The sequence below is a fragment of the Ambystoma mexicanum genome, chromosome 1q (assembly GCF_040938575.1).
Source record: "Ambystoma mexicanum isolate Mex_15411 chromosome 1q, UKY_AmexF1_1, whole genome shotgun sequence".
NCBI classification, from domain to species: Eukaryota; Metazoa; Chordata; class Amphibia; order Caudata; family Ambystomatidae; genus Ambystoma; species Ambystoma mexicanum.
Genome location: NC_090922.1, coordinates 337,563,924 through 337,578,191, shown reverse-complemented (window position 1 = coordinate 337,578,191; position 14,268 = coordinate 337,563,924).

Below are 14,268 nucleotides of genomic sequence, written 5' to 3'. Positions count from 1 at the left end.
AAGCAACCAGTCAGCGCAGGAAACAGGTAGGTCAACAGGGAGGAAAAAGGGAAGGTCTTGAGCTGCTGCCGTAACTTCAGGTGGTCCAGCTGTAGTTTGTGAGGGGCATGGAGGCCATTGCAGAGGGAGGCACCAGCAGAAGAGAGAGATCTAACCCCACTCTCTGCCCGGAAAAGCGTCTGAACCTGAGGGAGTTTGAGGTAGCTGAGAGAAGGGTTCAAGAAGGAAGGTATTTTGGAAGAGAAAGTAGGTTGTAGTGCGGGCCCCAGCTCCAGAAAGCCTTGTGGACGATGCAGATGGTCTTGAACTTGATCCTTGCAGCCGCCAGGAGCCAGTGAAGAGATTTCAGGGCTGGAAAGATACAGACCATGGGTTGAGGCCATGGACAAGGTTTGCAGTCCTTTCTGGATAAGTTGCAAAGGGCAGAGAGTAGAGGAAGGCAGATTGAGGAAGAGGCTGTTGCAGTAGTCCAGCCTACAGAAAACCAGGGCTCTGGAGACAGTGAGCTTCTGGTGGAAAGTGAAAGGAGGAAGAATACCTCTGAAGAGGTGCAGCTGGTAGTGTGCCTTCGTGGCAAGTTTGGTGATGTTGAGGAGAGAAGGAGAGAAGGAGAGAGTGGAGTGGAGTTGAAGTTGAAGATGACACAAGGGTGTTTTGCCTAGCAGGAAGGCAAAAGGAAGAGGGCCCGAGGAGGGTGGCCAGAGTGAGAGAAGGAAAGCAGGTGCAGTGTTCCCAATGAGAAGGATCTCTGTCTTACTGGAATTAAGGCACAGATCATTGGAGTCGCACCAATCCTGAATCATTGATACAGAGTCAGGAATGAGCGAGAGAGAAGAGGAGGCTGAGGGGCGCCTGAAAGAGAGCTGAGTGTCATCCGGATAACACTGAAAGTTACAGCAGAAGGTAGAGATCAGGTGGGCCAAAGGGGCCAAGTAGACATTCAAGAGCCAGGTTGAGAGGATAGAGCCCTGCGGAACACCACTAGTGAAGAGAGGGGTGGAGGAGAGAAAGGACCCAATTTGAACCTGGGAGGGTCGGTCCAGGAGGAAGCATATCCACTACTCCAGGGCCTGATTCCCAGGTTCTCAAAGAGTCATTTGATCAGGATGGCATGATTGACTGTGTCAAAGGCTGAACAAAGGTCAAGGAGGATGAGGACAGAATGAAGAGTAGAATCAAGATTAGTGAGCAGATCTTCACTGGTGTTCAGAAGAGCAGTTTCTGTGTCTCTGGCTGCTCTGAAGTCAGACCGATGGTCATGGAGACAACCAACGTATTCAGTGTGAAGTGTAAACTGGGAGATGGCCAACTTTTCCAAGAGTTTGCCCAGGAAATGAGTGATAGAGATTGGGCCATAGCTTGCTGGACAGGTAGGATCACCAGAAGGCATTTTAAGGAGGGGGTGAACAAGGGAGTGATAGAGGAGGGAGGGGAAGGATCCAGTAGTGAAGGAAATTGCAGAAATCGGTCAAGGCTGGAGCGAGGGTGTCAAGTGGTCCTTGATGGTTCTGGAGGAGCTGGGAAGCACCTGTTTGGACGACATTTTCATAGATCGGACTTGTCTAGAAACATCATCAGGTATTGTCAGAGAAAAAGAGGAGACAGGAGGAGGAGGGGAGAGGTGGCCAGAGGGGGGCTGAGATAGGAAGAGGGAGAGGAAGGGGAGAGTGAGGACAGGATGTCCTGAGTTTTAGTGGTGAAGTGAAAAGCCAGAGCCATACAGAGGGATTGGGAGGGAACAGGAGAGGTGGAAACTGCAGAAGGATTGGCCAGCTCCTTGCAGATTTTAGGAGTTTGGCCCATGTAAACCAAGTCTCATGGAACTGCGCGTACTGTCTCTGACTGCTACAAAAGTTCGGCCCGTCCTCTCAGAGAGGAACTGTGCAGCGATAGCCAGAGCAACTATACCGTCAAGGCTAGATTATTGCAACGCCCTTCTGATAGGAGCAAACAATTCATGCCTTAAAAAATGCCAAATCATTCAAAAAGATACTGTCCGCATTATTAAAAGAATCCTGGGGAGAAACCACATCTCTAACCACAGGAGAGACTTACGGTACTTACTGGCTTCCGGTGCAGGCACACATTTGTGGGATGATTCAACCCACTTGTTGCTCTGCCATGCGGCATCACTGTGTTCTGATGGTGCCAGAAACATGAAAATGGCTGCAAAACCCTTGTGCGTGCCAAAACCTCTGAAAATCCTGCTTGTAAGCACAAAAAGATGGCTGCCCAATCTTCCACGCATGTTGTCAGTGGTGGAACAGAGATCTCACTCCTGAAATATGTCACTGGTCTCCACAACAAGTGAAAATGGAGTACATAGGGAGAAAGCAGTGCTTTGCTGAAGGAACCCCAAAATCTTGATGTAAATCCTTATTCTTGGTTGCTGAAACTGCAGAATGTCGTTACTAAACACCCTCAAACATCCAAAATTCTTGCTGGGTGCTACAATACACTTAGTTCAAGAAATCATTGTGAACTTACAATGTACTGAAAAGCTGAAAGTATCAAAGAAACATCCACAGCAAAGGTTGCCTGCCTGTGGAATCTGCCAAAATCTGGGCGCAGTACCCTCGGCCGCCTGAATGACAGCTGTCAGAACCCTGCATGATAAACTTTAAAACTTGTATCAACTGAAATGAAATGTGTGCAATCTAAGTGGCCAGTTACTGAGAGTAACCTATGTTGTAATTGTTTGAGCCCATGGTTTAAAATCTGGAATAAGTGTTCTAGCTGCTAGTTTGAAATCACAACTTTGTTTTGAGCTAAGAAAAAATGCAACAGAATGAACATTTAAATTTAAGCCTGGCTAAAAGTCACCCAAACTGGAATAACAGCTTCCCTCACAGAGGCAAGGCCTCTCCCTCCAGCTCCTCTTCACCAGGAAATCACACCTAAGTGATGATTATAGGGTGGGGAAGAATTTGGTCTGCAGGGGGAAAGAGACAATGGACATCCTCCAGCTAAAGGAAATGCGAAATGTGAAGGGTTGTAAATTGCCTCTGCCCAGGATAAACAGGGAGGAGATGCTCCTGGTTCCCAGGGAGAGACCAAAGGGGTGGAGCTAAACAACCATTTGTTGCTTAACAAGGACAAAGGACACATTTTAAAAAGACTGATAACTTACTATGTAAAATTGTGCAAAATATAGAAATAACAGTGTTGTTAATGTAATTTCTGGATGCACGGTCGAAAAGACGCCAGAACTCTGGCATGTTCTGGGAAGAAACGGCGGAAAATGTGATATTACACAAAATGTATTTCTGATAGAAGTATGAAACTTTATACACGTATGCCCATGTTCAACGTGCACATGTGTAGAAATTTGCTCCTAAATTGGATATTGTGTTCTGGATGAAAAGGGCAAAATTCTGTGGTAAGCAGACACAAGATCCTACATCGATGGGGTTTGAAGGAGTAGCTGCTGTACAAAATATGTAATCTGTATATATGATTGTTATAGAGGTTGCACATGTGGAATTATGTATTGTACCAAAAGTAGATTTTGTGTTCAAGGAGCTAGGGGTGGACTCTAAGCCTCATAAACCCACACAATAAAGGTGACACCCTGTTTTTCTCTTCCTATCCAGGCAGAGAGGAGACCCTGACCAATCCCTGTCAAGGAGGCGAGCTTAGGATAAACCAGCACACACATAGCCTTTATCATAAGTATAAATAGAGACAGCAGAGGGCAGAAAAGACAGACAGATTCACCCACTATCCGAATGCTGGCGGAGCACCCTGCTGCAGAATTATCCATCTTACTTGCTCCAGACTCCAGAAACTTGGCAAAGCAGAAAGGCCCATTACATAGCTGAATCATTTTCAGCTACGCCTTAAATTTCCAGAACCAGAACCAACCCCAGAAACCTAAGGGGAACATCAAACATACAGCTGGGCTGTGCTGTACCGCTTGCCTGCTGAAAATAATTATCATCAGAACCAAAAGATCCAATCCAGTCCTCTGCCGTGCTGTGCCCAGAGCCATTGCTGATCCGATCCAGTCCTGTACCATGCTGTGAACAGACCCAGTCCAATCCGATGTGCCCAGCTGTCTATCCCAGAACCAGAGTCCCTTCCCTGACCATAAATCTTGGCGGACCAGAATCTTGACGGTTCTGTTTAAAAACATATCTAGTGAGTATCTATAGATAGAACTGTGTCACTAGCATATGTACAGTCCATCGTTAATCCCTATCTTAAACCCACCCTATCTTGTCTTCAGAACCTGATATTGTTAGTAGTATTTTTGAATTGTCAGAACATTTCTTGCGCTGAGTTTCTCTTATTTGTATTCTAAATTCATAAGTCATTAGTGTTGTGAGTAAATAAAGTGAATCCCAGAAAGAAATTGAGTATCCACCACGTGAAGGGTTCCCTGGCCAGGAACTGTGGAGATTCATGTGTGGCATTCTCTTTTTCTATAATCATAATCTAATGTACGGAATCCTGTTTGTCTTTCAAAAGTGCATTTCTGTTTCCCATTCTTGCGCCTGCTTGTAGCTAACATCCTCGGTTTTCATTTGCATTTAAAATTGCATCCCAAATCCAGACAGTTCTCCTGTGATCGCGATTACCGCGCACTGAAATGTTTGCTGCGAATTTCGTTTTAGGGAAATTCTGACACGTGTTAAACAGCTTTTGATTGCTTCTGACCTTAATCTTAAGATTTCACATTGTTTCTTATTATCAAATCATTGCTAGTGTTTGTGTGCAACTATCCAAAGTGGCTCCCATAAGAATTGAAACAATTTTAGCAATTTTGACCACATTTAGGGCCTCATTACGATCCTGGGGGAACGGGTTAAACGGCGCCGTAAAACGTGCCGGCGCCATTCAACCCGTTCCGCCACATTACGAGGTCCCCTAGCGGGACACGGTAAGCACGCCTGGGAAAACCTGGCGTGCTTACCGGGTCCCGCGAGGGGAAGAGGGAGCAAACAACGGGCCATCTTGTCATGGCCCGTTGTTTGCTCCCTCTCCCATTCCCATTCAGCCCTATGGGGGCTGAAATGGGAATGGGTAAGGACTGTGTCCGGGTCCTTGGAGGGAAGAATTACCGGGCCATCCGAACTCGGAATGGCCCGCTAAGTCCCCATTCCGAGGACACGGACGCGATTTTGGCTTCAGCCATGCCGCCAATAGCGGCATGGCTACCGCCGAACTCGTAATGAGGGCCTTAGTGTTTTTACCCAATCCATTCTCAAAAGAACTTTAAAAAATTCTGACCGCTTGCCAATCAATTCTGTTTTTCTCTTGTGTTGCTTGGGGAAAATTGGGATTGATATTTAGTTTGAATTCTGCCATTCCTGAATACCTGCTCTCTCTTCTCTTATCTCTTATATTGCCTGTTGGGGGGTTGAGGGATGTGCAGGGGGAACTGGTAACCACACTGCTATTTGATCTGAACACACACACAAAAGTATTATTTATGTGCTGAATTGCTTTGCTCACAATTACTCCTTGTGTATTAAAGAGATTATTTAGTGTTACATCACCCCATTGGTGATCATTGTGTACCCATTAAAACATAGTGTGATTAAATTGTAACTACATAAATAAATATTTTAACTTTGCAAACCAGCCTGATTCCTGGTTCAGTGTCACCGGGGGGGGGGTGAGGGGGGTTCCAGGAGAGGGACGTGATATGAGTGGTACATCGTTCAGAATAAAAGAACTTTTAGACACAAATAAATAAGGATTTCTGTTGTGAATTACACGCTAGGCGTTTTCTTAGTTGTGTGCCAGATTGAAATCACTTACACATTCATTTCAAGGCAGCCACTTAAGCCCATGGGTGCTTTATGGATCGGTCCCAGACTACCTAAAATCCTTAGTGCCGAGCTATATTCCACCCAGAACCCTTCACTCATCAAATCTATCCCAGACTGAGGGCCTCATTCCGAGTATGGCGGTAAGGGATAGCGGCCACCGGTAACGAGACCGGTGGCGGTAATCCCTTACCGCCATACTCCGAGTTCCCTTTGAGCCCTCGCCCTTAACGCCTGCTTTGAGCAGGTGTTAAAGTCGAGGGCGCAAAGGGGCCTCCAAGCCAATAACGGTGACCGTAATGAACGGTCACCGTTATTTGCATCTTCCCCATTCCCATTGAGCCCTATGGGGGCTCATTTGGGAATGGGGAAGAGCCTTGGTGAATGGGGAATTACCGCCCCGCCAACCTTGGAATGGGGCGGTAATTCCGCCATCCACCAAGGCGCTGCCGGTCCGGGTACGGCGTCAACCAAGGTGTTAATAGCGCCATTGGTTAGCGCCGTACTCGGAATGAGGCCCTAATTGTCTAGGATTAAAATGCACCAATGGACTACGAAGATCATTCCTCATCCATTCAGTGAAAATCTGGAAATCAATCCCCCTGACCCTTAGACAGGATAAAAATCAAATAACCTTCCGTCAGTCCCTAAAAACGTTATTATTTGAGCAAAGAATTAACCCCCACCCCACTGGATCCACCTAGGATCCCCTAATTGTCCTGTGCTATTTGTTTGTATAATCTGTGTGAATGTGCACTCTGATGCCCACGGGCTACAGGAGCGTTACAAATAAATAAAAAAGAAAATGCCCCCGACCTTAAATGATGACCTTGTATTGTGGGTAATATTTCCATGTATTTTGAGTTGGTGGCTACCATTGTCATCACATGTACCTGGTTTTCTTCTGCTGTGTCAGACAAGTCATTGGTTAAGACACTCTCTGGTTTCTGACATATGTTTTGCAGGTCTCTCCTGCTCTTGACCTTGTTTTTTGCTTTGACTGATGACCTGCACACTTTTGCAGAATAATCACTCTTTCTGTAGGAGAAGCATATCTGAAAAACAAAAGGGGCGTCCTGGGAAGTCCATCTGCCATACATTATTCCTTGTTACGAGAGCCTTACACAGATTCTGTCCAGCAGAGGGACTCCCAGGACCCTCCTTGTTTTTTGCATATTTAATTGGGTCTCACCCTAAGTTACTAGGAAAATCCAGATGTGGACCCCTTGCTCACTATTTTTAGAGAGGCACAGCTCCACCCGACTGATGAGATCCAACCAGACTGAAACACTTGACTGGGGTTGAAGTTGGTACTCTTGTTCTGATTACAATTGCCTAGCATTTCAGTGCTGGACTGCCCCAGGGAAGGACAAAGACTGATATGTGTTGGATATTTCTCCTCTGTGAAAGATAGTGAGCTAAAGAATCTGGGTAAGGCTCTATTAACCAGGACTAATGTTAGGCAGGGGCACTCCCAGGACCCCCTTGCTTTTTGCATATTTAGGTAACTTTGGATCTCACCCTAAGTTACTAAGGGAATCAAGACGTGTACCCCTTGCTCACTATTCTTAGAGAGGCACAGCTCCACCCTACTGATGAGATCCAAGCAGACCAAAACACCTGTCTGGGGTTTCTTTTGGTACTCTTGTTCAGACGAGAATTGCTTATCATTTCGATGCTGGACTGCCCCAGAGCAGGACAAAGACTAATATGTTTTGGATATTTCTCCTCTGTGTAAGATAGTGAGCTAAAGAATCTGGGCAAATCTATCGTAACTGGGACTAATGCCCAGCAGAGGGACTCCCAGGCGCCCCCTGGTTTTTTGGAGGAGCATATCTGCCATTGATCAGTCATGGGCCCTCATGAGGTAGGTCCAACAGGGAGCTCATGTCCCGGGTGCTCTTGTGTATGAAATCCCTTTCAAATTCTTAGTTCTTCAGTCTTTAGAATTCTCTTTGGAGGAGCACACTTTACCCTTATTTGATCTACGGTGGTGTTAGCCTACTGTGTCACAGCTTCCATGTGCATAGTTTGCACATGCTAAAGTTGTCATGTTCTTTCACGTTTTAGCATATGGTCCAGTGGTGTCCCTGGCTCCCTCAGTAGGCATTGTATCTTCACTAAGTTGCATACTTGCATTATTTCTGCCCTATCCTCTTCATTGGCGTATGTGCGGACCAGTTCCTTCAGCAGTGAGGAAATCAGACTATTGGCTTGCCTGGGGCCTGCTGCGCTTCTCTTATCAGTAACCACTCATAGGGCCTCATTACACGGACGGCGGTAAGGGTTAACGGTCACCGTTAATGGTAACAGTGACCGTTAACCCTTACCGCCGTACTACGAGGTCCCTTTGCGGGTTGGAGGATTTAACGCCTGCTTCTTGCAGGCGTTAAAATCCAACCCGCTAAGGGACCTCGGAGCTCATTACGGCACCGCAAAATTGCGGTGGCGTAATTAGCTTCTTCTCCATTTCCATAGAGCCCTATGGGGAGGAATGGGAATGGGGAAGGGCAATGGCGGAAAGGGGATTTACCGCCCCTCCAACCTTGGAATGGGGCGGTAAATCCCCTTTCCGCCAAGGCGGTGCCGGTATTTTACCGGCATGAGCCATGGCGCTAATAGCGCCATGGCTCACCGCCTACCGTGTAATGAGGCCCATAGTCATCAATTAATTCTAGTGAAGAGAGGGTTGAGAGCAGTGCCATCCCAATCATAGTCATCTTCACCTCCTGTGTTTTGCTGTGTCCAGAATGTTTTCAGGACCTCGAATCTGGCAAGTGCAGCAGCATTGATCGCTATGCAGATGGATTGCTTCCATTTAGCGCTTTGAGGTAATTAGTGAATTACCAGTATCTATTCATAAGCTCTCTCTTGGCCGTGAGTTGGACAAAGGCCCTACGGGTGGTATAAAATGGAGAGATGTGTGAGACTGAGATAACCTAAAGGACCATCACTGTTCAGGGGCACTGCCATTAGCCATTGCTTGCACACCTGGCTGATCCGCGTCTCACCTCTGCCACCACTGTAACCTTCGCTAGACTCTGAGAGTTGCAGGAGTTGCTAAAGGAACACAGAGCAGCCCTCCAGGTACTATCAGCCAAAGCCTCACTCACCTGAAGAAATCATTACACACGCTCACGCACAAGGTTTGTCTGTTGGAGAGTCCTCCCTCAGGGACTTACCGTTTATCTAATGCTGTCTGGCCAAAGTCAATTGCAGGCATATTCGTGTGCATGCGTTTTAGTATGCATTTGTGCAAGCATTCCCTTAAAAGGCATGTGTGTTCAACAGAGCATTTCTCACTTTGAGCCTATAGCATTCAAAGTAATAGGGTCAGGTATAATTATACTCAGGTGTAGGAGAGGAGATAGCCTTTTTGGTTGGTTGTTTGTGACCACCCCATGCACGATTTCCTTCATTGTGAGGGACTGCACAGTGGCAAGGGTATATGGACATAGATAGTGAGGTAATATTCACAGGTGTGCTGCATTATACATTTTGGCCATTCATATTATGTTTTTCCTAAATCTGTATGTTCAAGGCACACAAGAAATTGCTAAATATATTTTGTCTGTTTCCCAATGGAGGCATTTCTTTAATGCTGTTTCAGTAGACAAATCTCTCTAAAGAAAATTAAGTCATTTATTTAAAATCTCCTGGCTCCACTGCATGACACCGCGCCACCATTGTTATGATGTATTTCACCCATTGACAATTCTCAGGCGATTTCAAAAGTGACTTTATACCATGTTTCAATAGGCTTCAGACAGGCACTTTAAATTCACACAACAAGGTCAGCACTAATACAGAAAAACTCCAAAGTACTTCCATGAATTTCCTGACCAGTCACTGTTCTTCCTGTCGCTAAATCCCCACACCGGGGATCTCTGTTCATGTGTGATTAGCTAAGAAGCGCATTGATATAAAGAAGCATTAACATTGCAAATGTGTGTGAACATTTAGCTGAGATGCTCATTCCCTCAAATGTGGGCATAGTAATCTTGCCTGAAACATTTCCTCTCCAGCAGCTCTTGATCTGCATGTGTAGTTCATTCATGCCTGGAAGATTCAGTTCCTTTCACCAGAGGATCTCCTTAGTGCACAGGGAGAAGCGGCTCCACGGAGCAAGGCAGCAGTGGTAACACAAGAGATCTGCACTGGCTGTGGGGTATCTGAATGTAGTGTACTGCACACAGCGCGTTCCTGTGGTTGGCTGGAGGGAAACTGGCACATGAGTAAGCCGTCTCTATCCCGTGAGCATAGCAGCTTCACATGTCATGGGGAAGATTGCTCAGGGAGGACGAGGGAGATGGACTATGATAGCAAGCACTTAGACCGAAGGGGAGATCAAACAAGGGAAAGTGAGAGTTCCTAGGGGAGAGATGGGAATGATGGAGAAGAGGATGGAGATAAGGGTTTCATTTGGAGACCGAAAAGTGAAATTTGGAAGGGATTTGGTAGATAGGGCCGATTCCCATCGAGAAATGATAATTTTTGATCTCATCTTTGATGTGCGTGGTGTTAGTCTGAGGAGTGCATGGTTGGGACGTGAGTTATGGCTGTATAGCTTACATATCTGGTGAATTTCTTTGGTTTGGGGATTTTGCACTGCAACCATAGCATCCCTTTAACACAGTTATTTCTCTGAATTCCAAAGGCGTCTATTAGAGAAACATAACTATAACTCCCCTTTAACAGTCTTTTCATTGCATATAGATACATGGACACTTTATTTTTGAAAACAGCTAGGTGCTTTATTTCCTCTCATCTGCATTTTTTCATCTTAGACCTAATTCATGGTTCATATGCAGAATGTATGGATAATTGTATGTATGTTCTGCCGCATTATTAATTATTTACTGTCTTCACTGATAGACACGTTGTAATCTTCAATGCTTTTATTTTGTATTTTATTGTATGGGAAATAGTCTGCAAAGCACACACAAACGTCAACGGCTCTGAACACACAAATACACACACATATTCAGTCATACGTAGTACATTCTGAGAGGAAAAATATATTACAGAGTAAACAATATTCCACAAAGGGTGCAGAAACATCTGCAGCCCCAATACACATACATATACAGTCATGTACACAAGGATAGTAGGGTCCTAGCAACAACATGCGTGTTAATAGAAATTGCAATGAATCCTCAAAGCACACAAAAATATATACAACCCTGAACAAACAAATACACCCACACACATTCAGTCATTCACACAGGGTAATGGTGAGAAAATTAAATTAAAAATATGACGTGAAATGAAAATCATTCACCAAAACACAATAAAAATATCTTCAGCCCCCAACCCACACAAATATAAAGGCACATCCCTTTATTTTCAGTAATGCTCAATAGGGTTGGGGGGAGAATACAATCTATAAAATAAATTCCAAAATTAAAAAATTGATTATAAATGCACAAGATTGTCAGGCACGCCAAACATGAAGTAGGGCCATCTTACTGTACAAGAGCAATAAGGCAGGAGATGGAAAATTAAAACAAAAATATACAGCAAAATAAAAATATTCTACAAAATACATAAACACACACACAAACATGTTATGCCATACCAACCATGCAGTAAGGCCACCATATGCGCAACATGGGTTCAGAGGGACAAAAGTAAACAAAAAATAAAACACAAAATAAAAAAAAACATTCCATAAAAATGCACAAAAATGTCTTGAGCACCAATACACAAACACACACACACACATCTATTCATTCATGCACACTTTGGTCAGTGGTCACCCCTATTAAGTATTGCACATTAGGGTGGAAAGGTCAAAATTAAATGAAAATATACTCCAAAATGAAAAAAATACTTCACAAAAATTGCAATATAATGTGCCACTACAAACACGCTGCAGGTCCGCATTTAGGTTTAAAATGAAAGGAAAGCTGTACTGCAAAATAAAAATAAAATGTTCTGCAAAATGCACAAAAATATCTGCAGCCCCCAATACAAACACACACAAAAAATTCAGTCATGTGCACTGGGGACAAAGACACAAAACATGAAAAACATTCCCCAAAAGGAATAACACCGTTTTACAAATATGTGCCACATTGTGCACAGTCACCTGTTAGGACCCTCCAGACATTATTGGCTACATGACATCTGGACATCCCATACCCTTTCCCCGGATTTCAGCAAAGGTGAACCTTTGGGTGTGGGTTTGTGGCTTTGTGCATGTTCCATATACAATTCCACACCGTTTCACCAATCTGCACCAAATCTTGCACAGACATATGTTAGGACTTTCCAGACATTACTAGCTACACGACATCTCAACACACTCACCGCTTTACGAAGATTTCAGCAAAAATGCAAATGTGGGTGTGGGTTTGTGGCTTTGCATGTGTTCCCTATACAATTCCACACCGTTTCACCAATCTGCACCATATTTTGCACAGTCACCTTTTAGGACCCTCCAGACATTACTGGCTACAGGACAACTAGACACCCCACCTTTACCTTGGATTTCAGCAAAACTGAACATTACGGTGTGGTTTCGTGGGTTTGTGGCTTCGCATTCCTTCCTTATACAATTCCACACCATTTCACAAATCTGCGCTACATTTTTTTACAGTCACCTGTCAGGACCCTCTAGACATTACTGGCTACATGACATATGGACACCCCCCCACACCTCCCGCTTTCCTTGGATTTCAGCAAAAGTGAACATTTGAGTGTGGGTTTGTGGGTTTGTGGCTTCACACATGTTCCCTATACAATTCTGCATTGTTTCACCAATCCACACCAAACTTTGCACAGTCACCTGTTAGGACCCTCTGGACAGTACTGGCTATATGACATTTGGACACCCCACCCCATTCCCTGGATTTCAGCAAAAGTCAACATTTGTTTGTAGGTTTGTGGCTTGGCAAAGCTTGGTTCCTTATACAATTCCACACTATTTCATCAATCTACACCAAATTTTGCACAGGCACGTGTTAGGACCTGGACATTACCAGCTCCATGACTTCTGGACACACCCACCCCTTTCCTTGGATTTCAGCAAAAGTAACAAATGTGGGTGTGGGTTTTTGTCTTTGTGTATGTTCCCTATACAATTCCACACCGGTACACCAATCTGCACCATATTCTGCACAGTCATCTTTTAGGACCCTCAAGACATTACTCGCTACATGGCATCTGGACACCCCCCACCCCCTTTCCTTGGATTTCAGCAAAAGTGAACATTTGGGTGTGGGTTTGAGGCTTTGCATTTGTTCCTTATACAATTCCACAGTTTCACCAATCTGCACCACATTTTTCACAGTCACCTCTCAGGACCCTCCAGACATTACTGGCTACATGACATCTGGGGACCCCGAAACACCCCCGATTTCCTTGGATTTCAGCAAAAATGAACATTTGGGTGGGTTTGTGGGTTTGTGGCTTCACATATGTTCCCTGTACAATTCTGCACTGTTTCATCAATCTGCACCAACCTTTGCACAGTCACCTGTTAGGACCCTCTGGACATTAATGGCTACATGACATTTGGACACCCCACCCCATTCCCTGGATTTCAGCAAAAGTCAACATTTGTTTGTGGGTTTGTGGCTTGGCGAAGCTTGGTTCCTTATACAATTCAACACTATTACACCAATGTGCAGCAAATTTTGCACAGACACATGTTAGGACCCAGACATTACTGGCTACATGACATTTGGACACACCCAACCCTTTCCTTGGATTTCAGCAAAAGGGCAAATGTGGGTGTGAGTTTGTGGCTTTGCGTATGTTCCCTATACAATTTCACACTGGTTCACCAATCTGCACCATATTCTGCACAGTCACCTTTTAGGACCCTTCAGACATTACTGGCTACATGACATCTGGACACCCCCCCCCCTTTCCTTGAATTGCCGCAAAAGTGAAAATATGGGTGTGGGTTTGAGACTTTGCGTTTGTTCCTTATACAATTTCACACTGTTTCACCAATCTGCACCACATTTTTCACAGTCATCTTTTAGGACCCTCAAGACATTACTCGCTACATGGCATCTGGACACCCCCCACCCCCTTTCCTTGGATTTCAGAAAAAGTGAACATTTGGGTGTGGGTTTGAGGCTTTGCGTTTATTCCTTATACAATTCCACAGTTTCACCAATCTGCACCACATTTTTCACAGTCACCTCTCAGGACCCTCCAGACATTACTGGCTACATGACATCTGGGCACCCCCACACCCCCGATTTCCTTGGATTTCAGCAAAAATGAACATTTGGGTGGGTTTGTGGCTTCACATATGTTCCCTGTACAATTCTGCACTGTTTCATCAATCTGCACCAACCTTTGCACAGTCACCTGTTAGGACCCTCTGGACATTAATGGCTACATGACATTTGGACACCCCACCCCATTCCCTGGATTTCAGCAAAAGTCAACATTTGTTTGTGGGTTTGTGGCTTGGCGAAGCTTGGTTCCTTATACAATTCAACACTATTACACCAATGTGCAGCAAATTTTGCAC